The sequence below is a fragment of the Anas acuta genome, chromosome 10, assembly GCF_963932015.1.
Source record: "Anas acuta chromosome 10, bAnaAcu1.1, whole genome shotgun sequence".
NCBI classification, from domain to species: Eukaryota; Metazoa; Chordata; class Aves; order Anseriformes; family Anatidae; genus Anas; species Anas acuta.
The window spans coordinates 8,555,484-8,572,109 of record NC_088988.1 but is presented as its reverse complement, the minus strand read 5'-3'; the positions used below and the strand labels follow the sequence as shown (position 1 = coordinate 8,572,109).

At 35.7% G+C, this 16,626-nt stretch overlaps 1 long non-coding RNA gene across 1 annotated transcript; it reads right to left on the bottom strand.

Moving 5' to 3' along the window:
* Positions 1-5,355: 5,355 nt before the first annotated feature.
* Positions 5,356-11,466, bottom strand: LOC137862081 (uncharacterized). Its single transcript, XR_011100049.1, has 3 exons — positions 11,334-11,466; positions 10,141-10,262; positions 5,356-6,355 (listed from the first exon to the last, which is right to left on the bottom strand). It is a non-coding gene; the product is annotated as an uncharacterized lncRNA (long non-coding RNA).
* Between the last annotated feature and the right edge of the window lie 5,160 nt (positions 11,467-16,626).

Sequence of the window (16,626 nt, the reverse complement as noted above, 5' to 3'; positions counted from 1 at the left end):
CTGCATCAATGTTTTTAATTCTGCCTTCTAATGTGGGAGTTACCACTAAAAGCAATAATATGCCTTTCTCTGTGAGCTGATACCCGTAAAGGATCAGACGTGCAGTTTCCACAAAGAATTTTTAAGGCTTACTTCTTCCATTTGGTGTACTCTGCTGAGTGTCTAGATAGTCACAATCACCAATAAGCAGCACTCTGCTGCCATGGGATGTCTTCCTGTGTGCTCAATTACCTCACCAGCCAATTTCCTTCCTTCTCCATTTTGTGTGTGTGTGTGTGTGTGTGTCAGATTCCTTGTGAGAGATCCCTGTACTACTCATAATCTGGAAACATACAAGCCTTAGAGATTTCCTTTAATTTGCATAGGCTGTTTGTAAGAACAAACCATGCATTGGGCCACACAGCCTTTTCAGCACAGAAACTTCCAATCAGTCAACACACACTGGCTTGTTTATGAGCTTTCCTGTGCGTCAGACAAGCAAAATGGAGGAGCACTCTAATAAGGATTATTCTTGACACCAAAGTTTGGTTCTAAGGGGAGTTTACCCCCAGTTTGTTAGTCCTGGTGAGTACCAGTGTGATGCACAGGTGACACACAGACCCAGCTGTGTCCCCACAATGCACTGGCAGCACTGCAGAAGGATGTTGTCCACACCAGAAAGCACAGCCAGCACTTTCTTTTGGGCACAGCAGGGAAGCCCAAGGTGGCTTGCTGCTGCCCTCCTTGGTGCATGGCAGACATGCCTCTTCCCTGCCAGGCTGGAGCAAGGGGACAGCTTCTGCCTTTGACTCCTGCTACCTGGGTCCTCACTAGGTCCATTACTTTCACAATGCAAACAACCCCAGATATGCCATTTTCTCTATCACAATTAAATAAAGGATATCTTAAAAGCTATTACATATAAATCCATGCTGCGTGCACTTATACAGGCTGCAGGACTAAAAGAAAGGTATCAGGGCTGCAAACATGAGCAGTTTTGACTGTACAATGAGAAAGCGCATACAACTTCAGTTAGATAACTCACTCTAGCAACTTGGCAGCATCCCCTATTTACTGGATTGTCATGTGTCTAATCCCTGGGTTATCAGTAAAACACGATTCAGCAGCAGCACAGGTTACACATTCATGTAGGTATCAGCAAGGGCCTGCCTCTTTGCTTCCAATTTTCTATATTATAGTAGCAGCCCCCTTCTGCCTTTTATCATACAGAGGTCATCTAGGAGCTTATTTTGGAGTACTGGTACTTCTAGATGGTAGGAGCTTTCAGAGGTATGAGTGACACATGAAAATGCAATGATCGCAGCATACCTGAATGCTCTAGTTTAAATGCTGTGAGTGCACAGCCTGCTTAATAATAAAAAGATTCTTGAAAATTACATCCTTATATGAATTTTTTTCTTCTTTTTTTTTTTTTTTTTTTTTTCTTTTGAACAACATGCATGCTGAGGTAGAAAATGGAAGTACTGGTGTAAACTAAACAGAATAGAGTTGGCTATGTGCAGCAGCTCTGGAGAAGTTAAATCTTGTTGCTGGTTTACAAAACCTGGGCAGCAATCCTGCTCCACCACAAGACTCAAGATTGCTTCACACAGAGCAGCTGAGGGGGCCACAGCCTTTTCTTGCCAAGCTGCAAATCCACGTTCATTTAATTTCCCTAATGAATCATCTCTTATTACTTCATGTGCAAGGGCCTGGTTTCTCTCCATAAGCAGCTCAATCAATTTTAAGAGGCAGAGCAGAACCTGGAGGTGGGGGGCTTTTCACATAACTGCTGAAGTGATGCAGTTTATCTTAAAGAAAGCGAAGGTATTAGGGTATATAAGGAAGTAAGAGATGGACTTGTGATACTAAAAAGTTACAGAGGCATTTGTCACAACAAACCTGGAGAAGTGCTTTTGATGAAAGCGTATTCCTTACCTTGGTTTCCACTACAGCCTGAGTTCTCACAGGAGCCATCATTCACCAGATGACTGGGGGTCCCTCCATGCAGGTCCCCTACACCCACAGCCAGCTCTCAGCCATCTCGTAGCCCTGGTGGAACATTCCCAGCAGCGCCTGAAGGATGCTTCGTGTCTCCTGTGCCAGACCTCTCCAGGCACTGATCAGACTGGCAGCAGAATGAATGTGTCAGCCTTGGAAACTTTGCTTCTGGGCATAGTACTCGGCATAGGACATCCATCTGAAACTAATATATTGGATAGAGGAAAAGGGGAAAAACTAAATGCATTATTGCTGAGACGTAAGTATACTGTGGTGTTTCTAAAGGGCATTTTCAACATCAAAATGTAAACTTTCATGATTTTTTAAAAATCTTTTAACAGAATTTTTCCAAAATAATTTTTAGATTAATTAATTGATACCCTAAAAAATTGTAGCCACAAGGAACAAGAACTATATTTTGTAGTTTAAAATGAAAACAGCTTCTTAATTGTGTCATGATTCCACAAGGTATCAGCTCTATATGATAACGGAGTTGTCAAACAGGACTTCTACAGAGATTAGGAAATCCCACACTGAGAAACCATCTACTTCCAGCTATTCCTCTTGGTTTCAGTTTTTCTTTATGAGGGCTCTTTTTTTTTAAGACCTTGTTAGTGCAATTACAGCTGTGAATCTAGTATTTCTTAACGTCTAACAGCAGGCTTAATTCAATGAAAATGTATGTAGGTAGAAAATAACAGAAATCAATCTTATTTTGTGAACACTCACTTGGTACTCTTCTCAGTTCTTTAACATGATGAAATCAGAAGTTCTTGCATTTGGCAGTTCAGCTTTCCCAGTCAAAGCAGTTGTGGAACGTGCTGTCAAGCATAAAATTGGGTGCATCCAGAGCTCTGCCTTGGGGCAGTGCACAGGAAAAGGAGATTCCTACTACAGAGTGACTGCAACAATTAGCTGAACCACGAACCCTAAGTTTAGCACCCTCACACTCAGAGCAGAAGACATGAAGGAGAGGAACCACAATGCCAGTTTGACTGTGCTAGCTATGGACCTAATGACAATTCATTGATTCTTGCAGTTCCCTGAAACTTTAAACTTCACAGACTGAAACCAAATAGGATCTGCTAGGTTGGAATATATTCTTGCTCCCAAGCATGTTTCCATGTGAGCTTCTTCATGTGATCCAGCACAACCAGACAACCTAGCCTCTTGCAGAGAGTCAAGCCATGTTTCTTGCCCAGCAGTCTCTTCTGCCAATCCACAAGTGATTTACTGTTAATTTTAATTGTTTATATTTAATATATTATAAACCACTGCAAAGAAACTAATATGCTGGCCAAAACCAAATGTTTTCCAAAAGAAAAAAAAAAAGTTTCAGGACTGGCATTAATTGGATAATGAACAGCTTGGGATATTATTATGGTAGTTATGAACTTGCTGCACCACTGAAACAACACTAGGGATGAGAGGCATGCATTCTGCACTTCTGAAAGCAGGAATATTTTGTCACACTGTCATCAGATAAAATTTCTGGTGTATAGTTAAATAACCTTTACTTTCATCCCTCTGGTGTAAAAGATTAAAATCTTTTAAGAGTGAAAGTCCCAAAGAAATGTAAATACAGTGTATTCACTACTGACATTTCAAAAGATTTTGCCCCACCAGTGGAGACAGCTATTCTCTATTATCAGGTTTCCTGTCAGTCATGTTGATTAAAGTTGATAAATACTGCAAGCCACTTGGGGTAGGCTAAAGGACACAAAAGAGAAATGTAACTTATTTGAAAAGGAACATATTTCCTGGGAAATGAAAAGCAGGCTGTATTGGCCTGTACCTTGCTACTTCTAAATAAAGCCAATTCCTTCTCTCCCCCCCCACCCCCCCTTTTTTTAAAGATATTTTTTCATTTTCTTAGAAGTATTACATACGTATATACCACAATTACTGTAACAGTTCTTTTTGTGGACAAAGCAGTGTGGTATGGAAGAGTTAGCTCAGTCTCTGTGCATTCACATACATTATGATGTTTATCGAACTTGGGCAACAAATGACAATTCACTAGACCAGTTTCTGGTATCTGGACTCCATGAATACTTCATCAATAATGACCTTCCATCAGATGTCTGTGGAGATACTTGCAGTAATGTAGTAGAGAATGTGAATGCCCAGGAGTAACAACTGTAAATCACGGAATATTTTCCATAAAAATTACTCTCCCTATCATGTCAAAATTTCCAGAAGAATACTTTTATGACTTGACTGGATACTGTAACTATAGAAGTAGAAAGGATGCAATGGCAGAATCCAAGTTGGACCTGGAAAAAGATAACACTTGAGAGAAAGCTGAAATTCACTGTATTGAAGAAGGAATGAAACTCTTGGTAATTGAACTGAATTTTTTATTTAAGAAAAAAATCTTATATTTAAAATAAATGATTAATGAAATTCATTATGTGGCTATAAAATATTTGATGACCGACACATTTTTGGCTAATAGCATGAACTCTACTGCCAGCAGAATATATTGGTTTAAACTCGTAGGGATTTTTAAAAAGGCCTGCAGGGCCTTAAAAACCTAAAATGACGTGGATTTGGAAATTCTGAACTAAACCCAGTTTGCAGTAGTATTTTAAGAATATCATATATGCATTTACCTTTCTGAGCTTATTGTTCAGCTATGTTTTTTACAGCAGCTGGCCTACCTGAAAATTCAATGCAATAAATTTCTGACAAATTGTAAAAGAAAGAAATCCAGTCCCACTCCTGTACTACTTTAGCATAAAATGGATTTTTTGGCACTCAGGGTGCCAAAATGAATGTGCCCATTTTAGAATCTCTGTCTGCCACTGCAGAAATCTAGCTGAGAAAACTAATACACCTTTTACAGCATTTTTAATATAGCTACCTTGGGTCTTCTTATTTGTTCAGATGCTTATCCATCATAAAATCACACTGCATAGAATCAGATTACAAACCCTGATGAGAATTCTACATATGTGGCTAACTATGCCATTATAATTAATTCAGTCAGAAAAACACACTGTGTTAACAGAGAGGAAGACTTTTTAAAATCCTGGCATTTTCCTTAAGCTTTGAAAAGTTCTCAATAAAGACATGCACTATGATGCAGCAATATGAAAACGGTCAAGATCCTATTTTGCACTGACTTTTCTTTACTCCATTTTTAAAATAATGGGACATATTCTTCATATTCTTAATACAGTATTTTATAGTTTTGAGAGTATTTCAAATAATAATTTAGTTCATGAAGTTGCAATGAGAAATACCTGATTACTTTCACAAACCAGAAATGAATGATGGCAGCCCTCTTGCACATTTTCAACGAAGCAAAGGGGATGACTGTTACTCCTTATACCAACAGAAACCATGGCAGGAAAAGAAATTACTGCAAGCTGTTTGAACCTAGATTATCACTTTTTAATACTATTATTATTAGATACAAAGTAATGGGAACTATATTACCAATGGTAGCAAGATTTTATTTGCCCAGGATTTCTTTTATTGCAGCTTGTTTGCAGCAGAAGCTGTTAGTTTGCATATCTCTTGACCCTTTATTGTTTGTTTAGGAAATTAATTTTGCTGTAAAAAGGCTGAGGATTTTTTTTTTTTTTTACTAAAATACAATATAGAAATAAAGAATAAAGACAATTTTAGTGGTGCAAGCTACTACCTAAATAGCTTAAACCATTAAACCATTCATATCATAGAAGCAATATGAAGAGCACCTTGAGTGTTCAGAAGCAATTATGACAGTGATAACTGCAGATGAAATGAAGCAAAATGTGAAAAATTTATCTTCATGTACACTTTTCTACATAACAGAATGGCCTCCATTTATCTTACTTCTTGTTCTGTTAGACTGATTAGTTAACTGGCTTCAGAAGCAAAATAGGAATGAGCTGACAAATTGTTCCCTTTGACTTTTGCACAGTCCAAGAGTAAATATCAGATTTAACATTTAATCATTTAAAACAGCCATTCTGGCTACAAGTTAAGATGTGAATACATTAACCCAAATGTATTGTCAGTACATAGAGGAGATTTTTGCTTTTTACATATGGATACTTTAAACACATTAAAAGGATAAGCAGGTAGTGGCATCTTAATTTTACCCTACGTATGACCCTTCTGAATTCAAACAGGATAAAACAGGAATCTACTTGTTGATCAACATTAGAAAACACATACTTACAGAAAACAAAACCCAAAAAAATCTCATTGCAGGACATAGCTGTTGTGAGAATAAATGCCTGAAACTATGCTTTTTTACTTTTACCTTCAGATACCTAGTCACTCACCTGGATTTTCAAAATACTTGGCCTATGATCTCCTGCCTTTATTTTTAAGAGTAATCTCTTTGAAGACTTCACATGCAAGTCTAGTAGTCATATGTCTGGAGAAGAGATCAAACAAATCCTCATTATGTCAACAGAAAAATAAATGTCATTTCCTCATACTGATCCCAGGCAAGCAGTTGCTGTGTCATTTAATATAAGAATCATTAGAAAGAAATCAAGGTTTTACCAAATTGGGCTTTAGAGATTCACGTGCTTCATAAGGATTTTAATGGTAGTCTAATTTCTGTATCTAATTTTGAGATGTATAGAAAGACCTCATCAGGTAGACTTTTTAGCTCTTTTCACAGATAGTCTCAAGTGCAAACACAAATACCTTAAAAATTCTTTCTGTCTTAAGATGATTTTTACCATCTGTGTTAAGCTGTATTATACAGCTTTACAAGCTGTTATATTTCTTTTGTTAATTTACTTATTTTTTGTACATGTTTCAAGCATGCAGAATTGTGTTTTGTGTTATACATCTAAACATTTTTAGACAGCTTTTGACCACAATTTTCAACCTTCTCATTGGTCAGTTAAGCAACAGTGATGAATGCCTCCTCCCACATGCAATCTTTGGAAGGTAAGAACCCTTAGGCTTGGCATTGTCCTACAATTTCAGTAGTCTTTCTAATACACCCAAATTACATTTGGCAGAATTTCATGATAGATTTTATTAGCATATGCTCTGTATATCTAGATTCTTGGTGAGCTCATCCTCTATTTATCTAATGTAGCATCTGAACAACCAAGGAGTTAAGCCTTCTAAGACTCTTTTCCTGGCTTGTTAAGAATCTTTTAAAAAAGGATTTGGTTGCAACCCTATTCCTTCAATCCCTCATGCATTGACAAAAGAGCTATTAAAAATCTGTTACTGTTATAGAAATATACAGGCTATCCTGGAATGCTCTGGAGCTATGCCTTGAATTTAACTTACAAAAGATGCGTTCCAGTCTGATTGCTCCAGCCTGTGGTTTTCTATATCATAAACTGAAAATTCTGTTTCTGTTTCAGGCATTTTAATCTCAACTCCCCCATGAGCACTGGAAACAGGGGCTGACTGTACAGATATTTTCCAGGCCTCTTTTCATTTCCTTCCACTGTGTCTTGCTTGTCCAACAGTTTCTCTTTCTGATCTCCTGCTATTTTCATTCACTTCCCCTCAAATTCTTTTCCTTGACATTTTTAGTTTCTATAATCTGATATTAAAACAAAGCAAGAAACCCGTCTCATAACCCCTTGTACAGTCTGACTCTTTGTATATGCATACAGTTCTCTCAATTTCCAATTGCTGTTCAGAGGGAAACACTCAAGTGGCAGTGTAGCCTGGAGGCTGCTTGGCTGGCATGGGGAGAAGGGGGCTGGAGCTCTGCAGCTGTCCTACCCCTGCAGGTGACATCTGGAAAATGATTTCATACCCTTCTGACTTTTTATGCCTGTCCCAAGGATCTTGTTTGTAAATCTTTAGTGACTTGCAATTTTAATTTTTATTTTTTAAACAGAGAGGTTTTACATTGTTTAGCACGAAGGGACTGTGATCTCAGCTGGGGCACGTAGGTGTTACTGGGCTGCAGCACTGAGGGAGCTATGGTGTAAACAGAGAGAATATTTTTGTTCTGAAAACAAGCAGACACTGCACCACCACTAATTGAAGACATATTTTTTTCGTGAATGATATCCAGTTGAAAAAATGTGTACAACATAACCTCTGGAATGAGCTCAAAAGAAAGATATTTCAACAAATATGCATGCACATGTGTTCAAGAATTTTTTTTTTTTTTTTTTAAATTTTCCCCACCCTATTTTAATGAGGGCTTTCTTTTATGCAGATCAGCTTTTTCTTTTTCTGGTGCCCACAACACAGCCATAAGAAAGTCATAAGAAAGTCATAGGAAAGTGGGGCAGACACAGATCCCCGTGGCACCCTGAATAGCCTTCCTGCATTGCCAGACACCACCACTGCTGCACTTGGAAGGGTAACTTGGAAGGGTTCATGCACAGGAGACTACCACCAGGAGACGACAAAAATACACAAATAGTGTGGGTAAAAACCAAATGCACTCACATTTCTCTTTTCCCTTCCTATTTCCCAGTACTTGTGAAGAATTTCTAGGTTATGACAGCAGCAATATTTGTTGACCGTGACATAGTGAACTACAATTAACATCTATATGATTCCAAGAGACAATATTTTCATCATAAAAAGTAAACACTTCCATGTATATTCTGATACCTCAACCTTTTGCAGCAGCTGAGCAAGCTCAGTACTCACAGAGAAACAAGATCACATTGACCGCTGAGACACTAAGTCTCAGGATTTTTGCATTCTGCAGGGAGTTCTGATGTTTAGAAAAAAAGAATTGATCCAACCCTAACATATGCATCAATCCAATGTAAATGCAATACATGTATGTAGAGAAAATGCATTCATGTAACATTTTATATCACATGCTGATAGCGTCATAGACACCAGATATTAGGGTTTTTAATTGTTTTTGAAAAAAAAATCTGTGCAATTTTTAGTGCCTAAATCTAGTTTTCTAAATAAAAAAATACATTTTCTTTGTGTTTGCTATGAAACAATCTTTGAGATATATATATTTCAGTATTTTTTCAACATTTTAAGAATGCTTTCTTAATTTGTCACTGAAATTAACTGAAATTATTTAGGGATTCTAAAAGAAATTCGTATTAAAATATTATTCTGACAACAATGGACATAAAAAGAGGAGTTCTGACCAGCTCTCTTAAGACAAAAGTCAAATGTGTTTTTTAATTTTATTTTAAATTTTATTTTTTTAACTCCACATGGAAAGTTTCATAGGGAGAAATATATCTTTTTGAAAGAACCATTTAGGCATGGTGGTATAATATGACTCTCTAGAAAAAGCAATACTGACCCTTCTAACATTTTCATGCCACTGTATACATCCGTCCTACACTTCGTCATAGTTCTTTACAACAATCAGAAATAGTTAAAAAGTTTTCCAGAACACTGTTATTTGTTTGACATTTTCCACAATGAATATGTTACGTTTTATATTAGTACAGCTGGTAAGTACCTTGATAATGATATCATCTGAGAGCTATTCTTCATTCACTCAGGTTCATATTTAATAGGCATCAGAGATCATAGAAATTTTATGATACAATGCAATAGATTATCACACCAACTGAAATTACCAATGTTAGAAATTAAGTATACCTTTATAGCAGAGACTCTTGGGTAAAAAAAATGAAGCAGAATGCAATGTAATGGAGAAACATAAATTTCATGTGCACTAAGAATGTGTATGAATAATGTATTTAATATGCTGTTATATTCATCTAAAATGAGAGCAAACAAAGTAATACATTTTCTAGAGAGGCTTAACATAATCATTTCCTTGAGAATGCTAAATTTATCTTTAACCTGTTTTCTCCAATTATACTCATTGATGTAAATTGGAAAAAAAAAAAAAAGAGAAATCCTCAGAGTAGCTTTTACAGCATCTTTGTGGTCCCAAGCCAAGAAAAGCAAGGCAGGATGCTTTCCTGCTTTATTCCCAAATAAAAAGAAAATACTTCAATTGCTGTATATAATGAACACTTTAAATATGAATGTATTTGTCAAGAGCTGCAAAGTCAATGTTGAAATGCTGCCAATTTCTGTGACAAATGCTGTTATCAGGAATGTATAGGAATTAACAAAGCAAAAAAACTGCTTTAATGTGCTGATTGTCTTGCTTCTTTCCTGAGTCAGTGAAACCTAGGCAATTTTATAGATTAAAACCATCATAAAATACTCATGTTTACGGTAAAAGCACAGGTAGATGCCTTGTGGCAACTTAGTTATCCTGACCTTTCTGGAATGAGGAAAATCTTTTCCTGACGAATCTCCCCTGCAGCTTCCTGGGACTGTAGTTCCAGCCACAGCTCTATCACCAGCAGCCCTCCAGTTCTTCCAAAACCTTTTTCTTACTCCTGTGAACAGCAGAAAAACAACAAAAAGACACAAAAAACTGTAAACTTCATATCTAGCACAGCAGTCTGAAGGAAGAAGCGAAGTATGGATAACTTTAGTACCATCTCTTCCTACTGCCCCCAAATGAAACATAATGCAATGTTGTGGAAAATACAATTAAGACTACCTGCAAACAACTTTGTCTAAAGTGTTCTTCAGTCAACCAAATTTATATGGTATGAAAAAGATTTCAAGATATTTCACAGACAGGAGCTGGTGATTTTATTTAGGTCAGACTTGTTAAATACATCAACAATAACCAACAATAACATAACTGCATATAGCCCTCTACATCTTGGACTGTGCTGGACTTCCAACTATATTAAATCAAAACTAAAAATTAACAAGAACAAATCAAAATCCAAGGAATAATACTAAAGACTGAAAATAATAATAGTTGAACTCAAACTTCAAGAATGCTAACATGACATATAAATGTGTTACCCTATATTTTGCAAAGCAAATTCCACCTTACATTGGAAACTGTGTTAGAGAAGAATAGCATTAGTTAGGTATATTTGCTACAGGGTGTAAGAGAAAATTAATTCTGATTTGCACGTAAGCTTATGAGCTATACCTATGAAAAGCAAATAAAAACTTTGTTTTATTCTTCCTTTTATTTTATCGTTGAAAAAAAAATTTTTGACATGCTGTGGCATGCCAAGTTCTACGGACCAAGTTCATGGACTAAGTTCTATGTCCAGAAGGCACATCCAGACTGTAGGGTACATAGAGGATATGTCCGCTCACAGTGCAGAATGCATAGAAGAGCTGCTCTGACAGTGCTGCCAACAGCCTGGCCTTGCAAACAAGCACAGGTCAGCATGTGCTTTGCTATGGTTTGTAGGACACCCAAGGTTGCATAGCCACTTTCAAGAAGCTCAAAGAATAAGCCATGTCAAGACCTCTACTCCCAGTGGTGATCACTAGTCAGAGCTCTGCCTGCAGAACATACACAAAAGCTCTCAGAATGCAGCACAATTAAATAAATATTTGAAGGAAGACTGACTTCACTCTGCTGAGGTGCTTACATAGCGATTACCAACTTGACATGTGAACAACGCAGCTTGGATCAGTCAGGAGGCTGTCAGATAATGCAGAGTTTCTGACAGCAGGTGGATTGAGGTCCTTTCCGAACATTCGATTCTTCTCAGTAGCAGCTGAACATCCTGTTGACATACCACCAGGGTTAATAATTAGTGCTTTTCATAAGAACTTCCACTACCTAACCTTCTACCTCTTTTTTTCCCCCCATTCTGGCAGTAAAACATAACACAGATGGAACAAAGAGTAACTCAAACTAATTTTAGCTTTAAGTGGGCATTTTCCAACACACTTCAGAATATCCAGGATTTAATAGCCAAACAAATAAGGAATACATTTTTAAAATTAATTAAAGCATGTCCTTCTAATGAATCAGTTTGAAAACAGTTGGAACGATGGAATTTTGCCTTGCTTTCTTAGAGGAAAAGATGGCCAATGCTAAAGTAGTTTTGCTGCAAAAGTTTTTTTTTTTTTTTCCTTTTAATTTCTTCCAGCTCAGGACTCAAAGTCTACAAAATGTCTCTTGACCTTAAAGAAATGTTAAGGTTCATGTTAATAAGTAAATAAGGTAGTCTACTTGAGAGAACATTTTAAGATATCAAGCTGATTATTTTAGAAATTTTCTCATTTACAGAGTATCCTGCAAGAACACGGTTTTCAAAATGAAAATGAATACAGGAAGATCAAACATTTTTACATACATAAAATCACAGTGAATTTCTGGTGATAGGAATTCATTCATGTAACACTATGATTTGTTGTCTCTTGTGTTGAAGGTATGTGCTTAAATAGGGTCTATGGTTTACAAAAAGAGGAAGTGTGGAGGAATTATAGGAATTATTTTCTAGTTATGAGCCTATTTTTGCATATATAAAAAGGTCATACCAACTAATCAAATTTGGGGCTAAAGTCATTTAAAGCATTCTTTAAAAGCACATAAAAATTCAGCAATGTATTTTTCAACATGTATGCAGTCCAATGACTGAAAAGAAAACTGTAGGAATGCCATAGTGATTTTGTTATATTGTTAACACTGGAGAAAACAAATGGCTATAGAAAAAGATCCGACTGATCAAGTATTTTACAGCAGACTGCCTGTTAATGATTCTAAAAGAGTAAGCACATCTGTTGCAAATTAAAAGAATGTTCATCTACAATCCTTGTAATTCAAACAAACAAACAAAGAGCAGTTTTGATCACTGCTCTAGTTTGCTTAATGCATCATATTAATAAGCATATGCTCCACTGGTAGCCTGGCACAAAACAAGGGCTCTCAGGCAATAAAGCCGTAGAAATAACCAGTACACCATAACACTCCACAGTATTCTCCAAGCACAACAGAATCTTCTTGAAGCATAAAGACTTAAAATTTAGGTTTACTATTCTTATCAAATGGAATAATAATAATAAAAAAAGTCAATCCCAAATTAGTCAATTTTTGGTGATAATAACAAAAGTTTTTTTCAAACAAAAAAGAAAATTGCCATTTAACATGTTCTCTGTCAGAGTCAAATAGCATTTCTTGGGTTCTAATAAAACGTGTTCTTGATCATAAGCATCTACTCTATATTTATTACTGCCTGACAGCCTTAGGGTCATTAATTTATTGCTAAGGTGCATATGTATATGTGTTTATGTGCATAATGTGATACATATTGTACTTTAAGTATGATATGGTCTGAATCTGGAGCGTACAAATGTAGTACACAGCAAATACAAAATCCTTTTTTTCCCCTAAGTTAAAAAATATTTTTATTAATGGATGAATATCTCATTAATGCTTGAACTCCATTACAGATTATTTTTATGAAATATAATCAGTGCTGAACCAAAACTCTTTAGACTCTATAATTCAGACAGTATAGCTGCTGCTATACTTTTTTTAAAACACCGTGTTAACAGATTCAGATGAACAGAGCTTTCTTATCACTGTTGGCAGACCTTCATTCACAGCATGAGATAAGAAAAAAGGAGCTGTATTATAAGTGTTTCAAATTGTAGTTTATACTAACTTGCTCCTCTTATTGTATTTATTCTATTGCCAAGTTAAAAATGAGCAGAGTGTAAATAAATCTGAATTGTACTATTCTGATCTGTCAACTCAGTTTGTTAAAAAAAGATAATACAATAGCAAATGAAGTATTAATTTGCATTCGTTCCCAATTTTGTCTTGTTCCAATTCATCTACATAAAAATAAACTAGAATTTAGATTTAATTTCTACATGTCTCTACACCCATTTGCTGTATAACAGATTTGATTAATGCAATCACCCTGAACCAGACAAGAAGAGCAGCTTCCCCAAAAACAAGAATACTTGATTCAGCACGGATTTTCCTATTCCACAGGCAAGAATATCTGTTTTTTTTCTTTCCTGGAAAATGCAACTATTTTAGGAGGAACTAAGAGCAATAAGAGAGAAAAAAGGAAATGTAAAGTGTATAAATGAGAATTAGACAGCTCTCGTTTCCTCAGGGTAGAACTATCAAAAGCTTAAGTTTCTTCTCTTAAATATGCAAAGTGTTAGTCCTGTCTGGTGCTAAGTGCACAAGGATTTACATAGATGCAGTAGATTGAGTTTTATCTTCTGTCAAAAGTGTAGGGGCTTATCCATATGATTATTGACTTCAGAAAGCCACTAACCAGATGATTAATTTCAAGCATATATTATCGATCCACTTTGGTACTTAAGCAGGATCTTAAATGCTTGCCTAATTATTTTGAATTATGTCTGTAAAAAGGCAAGCAAGATACAAAGACAGACTGCAAGTTGGGTGCAAGCCCATGTTTTCTATATCCGGACAACTCAAATACCACCATCTGTTGCTTTCCCTAAAACAATCCAAAGGTAATAAAAAACACATGACTGTTCTGATTAGGTGTGATTCATATTTTGAGGAAACGACAGAGAAATGTAGGCAACAGCAATGTGTCAGTTATAATGAGCCTTCCGTGTAACAACTTCTTCCAAAGTGAGAATGAAACTCACTTGCAAGTTGATTTTTCAAACTCCGGGGTATAAATAGAATAGTTCGGCTGTAAGGAACCCTCAAATATCATCAAGTCCAACTACCTGACCTATTATATATACATATATATAATATGTATAATATATAATATAATATTATATAATAACATGTATTATATATATACATATATGTATATTATATATATATATTTAAATGATGTTTTAAGACAGGACCTTTGTAAATGCAATTATTTTGATAAAATGGTTTTCTGGTTTATTTTTCTATCTTCTTTCTATACCACAGTTGAAGCTTTGAAAAACAGCTTTACCATGTATACTACCCACAGAGATATTGGTTGAAGATGTAGGATGTCTCAACCCAAGAATGCAGATGTGGAACACACACAGAGCCTCAGATGTCCCAAAAGGCTATTTTTTCATTCCAGTTTTTTGAGCATTACTTGTTAATATTAAAAAATTATTCCAAGCTCCTGTCTTTTGTTTCATACTTCTTCCACCACTTTAGAAACCTCCCAGAAGTCCAGAAGAAAAAAAGCAGCAGTTAGGACAGCAAATGACTTCAGAGCAATTTTCCCCTGGAACTGGAAATTCTTACTGCTTCTTCATAAACTCTTGATTTTATAAACCTACCAGACCTTTTTTTAACGCTCTGTTATCTTTTTGACTACCGCTGAAGAGGAAACAATCCACTTTTACTCCACATATTTGTCTCATTTCCAGGTAGAAAATTTAGAACCTATTATCTTGAATTTATTAATTAATCCTGCAGGCGGCTTTTGTTTTTTCTGTTTTCATTTATCTGCTTATTCCTCCTTTTTATGAAAAAATGCTCCTGATGCTTCCCTTTTTTCCAAAGGGGACATACACATATACTCATATCTCTAGAAATAAGGTCTAGATCCACTGTAAATCACGTAAGCTCATCTCCTGTCACATATACTAGAAATTTTAATTCAACAGGTTAAAAGGTCACATACAATGTACAGAATACATTTTTAATCAGCTAAATATTTGAAGATTATGATGATATAGTGTTGTTTCTATAAAATTCTACTTGTCAGAAGAAAATGTATAAGATGAAAGCTATACTCACTCCAGTTACATTCCTTAATTTGGATATATAAAGACTAAAAATGATTAAATATTAGTATGTTAGCACTTTGAGGGGCCTCTTAAGGATGTTACAGTTCCCAAGCTTCCTTCTTGTTCTGTCTAAAATAGGATTTAGAGGTTTCTAATAGAATTTAGATGGGTTTAAAATCTCCATGTATGTGTCGTACTTCTACTGATTTATTCCATGAATTTCCTGTTGAATTTTTATGTGACACTTGATCTCCCCTGAGGGACTTGATTGGATAATATAAATTTCCAATGGAGATTAAACACAAATGAGTATGAAATTGATTTATTATAATAAGTGAAATTGAGGTCTGAGGTCCTGATTCTTTTCTGTTTTCCCCCACCCAACCTAAGAATGTCTGAAGATTTTTTTTTCCAATATTTTCCCAACAAAAAACAAAGGAAATTAAGAGCACATTTCTCAATTACACATTGGAAGTTAGATGAAATATTGTTTGATTTCATGTGCACAAGAGAGTTGTTTGAATAGTTTAACACAGCTATAATTACATCGTTGTGAAGACTACATATTGTCTTACATGAATTCTTCAGAATCCAAACTCATTATCAATGTAATGGAGGAAATGGGAAACAATGTCTGTCAAAAACTTGTATTCACATCTCTATGTTGGAATATTAATTCCAAACACGTAATTCTAAACATGTAATGCAGTGCACCATTGTAAATGTAGATGGATTGTCTGTGGGCAATAATTTTTGGTATCACTTTCAGATGCAGTCTCATTGACACACAAGGTAGGTTAATCTACAAAACACCAGTCTTAGCTTCACATTCTGAAACAATTCAAAAGCATCTGTGGTCTCCAGTGACAAAACTCCTTGACACATGCATGAAAACTGTCTCTGCAGATACTGAACTTCTGTACATTCAAAACCACTTCTTCTGCCTGGGTTTATTCATCCTACAAACTGTGATTTGCCCAAAGAGTAATTACGAAGAGACAAACATTTTCAGCCCTACCGTTCCATCCCAACTGATGAAAGATCACTTCTAGAATGGCTGGGAAATTTAGTACCTGCATCACACTGTTTTTTCATCTCACAAAAAAGAGTGAAAAAAAAATCAGAGTATATGTATTCTATCACTAATTCAGATGCATATGTGCATGAAATTACGTACACTGAAATAACTGCTAGTATTTATGCCTCCAA